Source organism: Octopus bimaculoides, chromosome 8, assembly GCF_001194135.2.
Source record: "Octopus bimaculoides isolate UCB-OBI-ISO-001 chromosome 8, ASM119413v2, whole genome shotgun sequence".
Classification (NCBI taxonomy): domain Eukaryota; kingdom Metazoa; phylum Mollusca; class Cephalopoda; order Octopoda; family Octopodidae; genus Octopus; species Octopus bimaculoides.
Window position 1 is genome coordinate 80,411,470 of NC_068988.1, and position 6,289 is coordinate 80,417,758.

The 6,289-nt window shown below is 35.5% G+C and overlaps 1 protein-coding gene across 2 annotated transcripts in view; it reads right to left on the bottom strand.

Annotated features, from left to right (window-relative positions):
- The window catches only part of LOC106873410 (ceramide kinase-like protein), a 195,833-nt gene extending 192,221 nt beyond the window's left edge, over nucleotides 1–3,612 (bottom strand). Inside the window, exon 1 of one of the 2 annotated variants that reach the window (XM_014920765.2) lies at nucleotides 3,298–3,612. The gene's annotated coding sequence lies outside the window, so the exon portion shown is untranslated. Of the gene's footprint in view, nucleotides 1–1,687; nucleotides 1,942–3,297 lie in introns of those variants that run through there. The other variant, XM_014920764.2, reaches the window with a different exon arrangement.
- Between the last annotated feature and the right edge of the window lie 2,677 nt (nucleotides 3,613–6,289).

The window sequence follows — 6,289 nt, forward strand, 5'->3', positions numbered from 1 at the left end:
ATATATATATATATATATATATATATATATATATATATATATACATATATACATATATACATATATACATATATATATATATATAACTACATTTACTTAAATGCATATTTCGAAATCGATAGATAGATAGATAGATAGATAGATAAAAAGAAAACATTTTCGTGTGATTGGTTTTAGCAAAGGTAATTCCAGGAAAAATATGAGTGAAAATTACATTTCGTTCATAAATTGATACGAGTTTATGTGGAGATATTGGATGATTATTCTAAACATCCTGGACATGCTGCTTATAATTAGCATATGTAGGCAATATAAGCACTCATATGAAATGTGAAATATACGTTATATATGTATCATATAAATATATTGATATATATGTTTTTGTGTGTGCCTGTATGCATGACTCTGTGTGTGTGTGTGCGCGTGTGTGTGTGTGTGTGTGTGTGTGTGTGTGTGTGTGTACATATGCATACGTACAAAACCACAAACACGCACACATATATGTAAACATATGTAAATGTAGATATATCTTTGTGTATATGTGTATGTATGCGCGTGCGTGCGTGTGTGTGTGCGCGCAGGCGTGTATGTATGTAAGCGCACGTATATATGTCTGTGCGTGTATATAAATGTATGTATAGCGACAAATATATGAATGAGAACCAATGTCAATATTTTCTTCTAATGGACTGTGGTAGATTGATTGATCACTAAAAAGACAGGCTGATAAACAGACTGACAGATAGACAGACAGACAGATAGGCAGGTAGACAGATAGACAAATAGAGAGAGAGAGAGGTGCGTGGGCGGATAAACTGAGAAATAGATAGATAGATAGATAGATAGATAGATAGATAGATAGATAGGTTTCTTTATTAGCCACACAGGGCTCAACACAGAGGGGACAAAATACAAATGTAGAGTTTTTCTTTTCGAGGGGGTCGAAAACAAAGCAGAAAAAAAACAAAAGTGGGGACAACGATGAAAAAAAACATCGCAAAACGTTTGGGGTATTTACAAAAAATACGAAATAATACAAAAAATTCCCAATAAATGGGGACATAGATAGATAGATAGATAGATAGATAGGTAGATAGGTAGATAGATAGATAGATAGATAGATAGATAGATAGATAGATAGATAGACAGACAGACAGACAGACAGACAGACAGATAGATAGATAGATAGATAGATAGATAGATAGATAGATAGATAGATAGATAGATAGAAAGATAGATAGATAGATAGATAGATAGATAGATAGATAGATAGGTAAGTAGGTAGGTAGGTAGGTAGGTAGGTAGGTAGGTAGGTAGGTAGGTAGGTAGGTGCGTTGGCGGATAGAAAGATAGATAGATAGAGAGAGAGAGAGAGAGAGAGAGAAAGTGAGAGAGAGAGAGAAAGAGAGAGAGAGAGAGACAAAGATGCGTAGGTGGGTAGAGAGTTATTTAGAATGACAGATATACAGATAAATTTACGGGCACGGGCACACACACGCACGCGCGAACACTTGCCCATATTTCTGTCATAAAGCATAGAAACACACCTCCCTACACGCATAAGTACATGATATTACAAATTATCTACATTCACGCTGACATATCTCTTGTCACTTTCTCATGACATTACTAATACAGTGCACAACGCTTGCACACTTCTAATAGAAAAAAAATAGTTTTATAATACCTTAACTTTGGTAAAATAACTCCGGAGTAATTAATATTTCCTAATTAATGTTGTAGGTGAGGGTTTCTTGGAGGTAAAATTCACCTCATCATCGATCCGTGAACAGATTTTCAGATGACAAATGGAATAATTTCGAATCAAACCAATACCCGAATTGAACAGAACGGAATACGTGGCTGTTACTACAGTTGCACTCACGAGTAGAGGACCCTCGTAACACTCGTACTCACACAACTACACACACTCGAGCAGGCGCAATCGCATATCTGCACACATACGTATAGTATGCAAGCGAGCTCACTCTTTCTTTCCCTCACATACAGTGATATCTATACATTTGTATCTAAAGAAATATCATTTGAATATTTATATAATGTTAAATATACATATATACATACGTACCTACAAACATATATACAAATGTATTGGTTCATACATGTTCACATTCATACATACATATATGCATTCATTCATTCATTCATTCATTCACGCATGCATTCATACATTCATGCATTACATTTATTCAACAATGCATACATACGTTTATTCATTTGCACTTGCAAACATTTGTACGCGCATATACATACGTGCTCTTTATTGTACACACTCACACATACACGAAATTACCTAAATATCTAGATACATTACTCTTGTAATTGTCTCGCATACTCGCAGATATCTTCTCTAACGCACACATACACACCTTGACAGTTATACATGTACAGACACGTAGTCAAGTACATACATACACATAAGTCATGAGTTCCGAAAGACTTTGAGAAGTGAATGGGTCCTGTCTCTCCTCTGACATAATTATAAGTGCGCGCGCGCACACATACATATATGCATACGCCATACACACATACCCCCACACATACAAACATGCAAATTCGAACTCACAGTTCTAATCTTGAATGTGATAGCCTTACGCGAGCAAACTACACACTTACATAACTGTATGGCTTCAGCACGCACGCGAACGGGCTCCAGCAAACTCGTACACCTACACACACACAAACGGATACACTCACGCAAAGACTCATATATATACACACACATAAACACATATATACACACATATTCACGTACTTATTCACACACACACACACACACACACACACACACACACACATACGTACAAGCATAAATGTTAATGCTTATCACTGCGCACAAAGCAACATGTAGCAGCAACGACTCTACACTAATTCACTCTTAATACTCGTAGAAGCAGTGGCGTACATCATGTGTTTTTGGGGGTTTTTTGTATTGTTATCATTGTTGACGATATTATTTTGCCGTTGTCATTCTATATTTTTATATTAACATCTTAATAGCAAAACTTTATGTTAATTATCCTATATCTCATGGCATTTTCTTTTCCATTTATTTTTTTCTTTTCGTAATGATTTAATTTCTTTTTTACACACACACACACACACACACACGCACGTACGCACGCAGACAAACAGATAAATAACGAGGACATTACATAATAGACCTTTTTGTGGCAAATTAACCAAACCCGGCACTACATTCGATCATGTTAACACCACACTTGCACAACTAAACACAGCGGTTAAGCAACAAGAAATAGAAACAGCGCAACTCACTGCGGAGAAATTTGGCGATGACTTTTAGCGCCGAATAAGTGAAGGTGGTGGCGGCGGCGTTGATAATGGTGGTGGTGGTTGTGATGAAGGCGGTAGTGGAAGTACTACCTGGCAATTGGTGGTGACAACAACTTTCTCTTCTGAGACCTCAGTATGTCTAGTAATACTTACTTTTCACGTTACGTAATAATAATCACGGCAAATCCCCCCTTTTATTATTATTACTCTTTTTTTACTTTTTCTTTTACTTTTTTTTTTCTTTTTTGTCTCTCTCTTGCGGAGTTTAAAGCAGCTGGTTGCTAAGTGATTACTACATGATACATGACAACGTTGTGAAAAGCAAAGACAAGTGTAGTGTTGTAAAGGAGAAATATTGATTTCTAGTTGGAGTTGAGCTGCATCAGAAGTTAAACTATACACCCTGGCCTCAGATTTAGTCTCTATTGTTAAACATCTACAGCTACTACAAACAACACCAATAAATAGAAGGATTATGAAGAATTTTCTAGAGTTTCCCAATGCTATAATTTTATTAACTTGTTTTTCTTTTTTCTTTCTTCTTCCTCTCCTTTTCCAGTTTCGATTTCTTAAAACAAAATTCCCATCTACTTCCTCGGTCATCTTTCCACAATCGAAAATAAAATGATTTGGGAAGAAAATGGTAAATATGCTGGACTCTATATATACATATAGAGTGTATGTATATGTGTGCATATGTGTGTGTGAGTATACACACATGTACCTACATACATGCACACATAAAAACGTATGTTTTTTATATTTATCTATGTTTGTGTGTGTGTGTGTGTGTGTGTGTGTGTGTATGTGTGTGTGCATGTGTGTATGCATTCAGACAAATATACAAACAAATATATGTGCACATATGCATGTGCGTGCTTGTTTATATACGAATGTATATATGTGTGTCTGTGTGTGTATGTATGTATGTATGTATGTGTGCACCCGCACTCACACACAAACAAACAAACACATACATATCTGAATAATATTGCCCAAGCACGCATGTACACCTAAAACGCACACATGATACACATGCAGACACATACTCAAGCACACATACACGCGCACATACACATATGTATTAATGCACACATACGCGCACGCGCACACGCATATAAAGAGAGAGTGAGAGAGAGAGAGAGAGAGAGAGAGAGAGGGAGAGAGCGGAGTGTGGGTGTAGGCGTTTTCCGTGAAAGGAGGCATTTGATTATATATGTGTGTGTGTTTGTGTGTGTGTGTGTTTGTGTGTCTGTGTGTGTGTCTGTGCTCTGTGTGTGTGTGTGTGTGTGTGCTGTGTGTGTGTGTGTGTACTTCCCTCCCCCGTGTGTATAAATATGTGGTATTCAGTATTTCTTCTTTCAAGGCTAAATTAAATATATCCATAACGTGTTGTGTTGTCGGCAATGTTTCTATACATTCAATCTATTTCTATACATTTCATATATTTTTATATATTTCTCTGTATTTCCATATATTTCCATATATTGCTATATGTTCTAAACATTCCTATATATTCAATACATTTCTATACATTTCGATATATTTCCATATATTTCTATACATCTCCATACGCTCATATATATATATATATATATATATATATATATATATATATATATATATATATATATATATATATATATACCGTAAATATCTCTATATTTCCATATATTTCTTTATATTTCCATATATTCATATATTCAACATATTCCGTATATTTCTGGAGTCTTTTTCCTGTATGTTCCTTATATTTCTATATTTTCCATATACGTCTACATATTTCTATATATTTTTTCTATAAATAGGTGTAGACATGCCTATGTGGTTAAGAAACTCGCTTTGCAGCCACGGGCTTTTGAGTTGGTAAACGGAAACTCTGTAGAAGCTTGTCATGTGTGTATGTGTGTGTGAGAGAGAGGGGGTGGATTTTGTGCATGTTTGTGCATGTTTGTGCATGTATGCGCGCGCGCCTGTGTGTGTTTGACCCTCACCATTGACTGACAACTGGTTTGGGCTTGTTGACTTCTCTGTAACATAGCGGCTCGATAAAGACGCCGAATGAATAAGTACCAGACTTTAAAATCACTACTGTGGTTGATTTGTTCGATAAAACCTTTCCTCATGGCCGCAGTCAAATGATTGACACAAGTAAAAGATAAAAGATACTTCATATATTGCTATATATTGCTATATATTTCTATATTCTAACTCAAAGCTAACAGAAATCTGGCGAGAATATAGTAGAATGCAGCAGTCGTTTTGTATTTTACTCTACGAATACTTATCCGTCTTAGGTATTGTAGAAAATCGTCGGGTCATTGAAGAGAGGAAACACAAGAAAAACAGTTGAAAGTTCAACCGATATTAATATCGATTTCTTTTCACTGGACATAACGCCAAATTTTGTTATTGGGGCGTAATCGATTGAAATGACATTACTATATGATTGGTGATTCTTTAACGTTTCTGGACTGATGAAAATTTTAAAAAAATATGACTGCGATCAGATTTGAACTGAGAGCGTAGAGGAACAAAGCTAAATACATCAATTTATTTAGTCCAAAGTTTTACTGTTCCTACCGATTCATCGATAATGATTGCTATTGATCAGAACTTAAAGGCTCTCTAGTCTCAAGGAAATGTCAAATTGTGACTCTCATGCATTTCCTAAATGTATTAGTGGTATATAGATATGAGGTGCAGACGTAGCTGGCTGGTTAAGAAATTCGTTTCGCAATCTCGTAGTTCTAGGTGTGACCTTACCTCCAGGTATGTTAGATAAATGTTCTTTCCTGCAGCTTTGAGTTGACCAATATCTTGTATCACAGTGGACACTTATATACAGATAGTTAGCCACTGATGAAGTTTTACATCTATCTATCTATTTATCTATCTATCTATCTAGCTACCTATATATATATATATATATATATATATATGTGTGTGTGTGTGTGTGTGTGTGTGTGTGTGT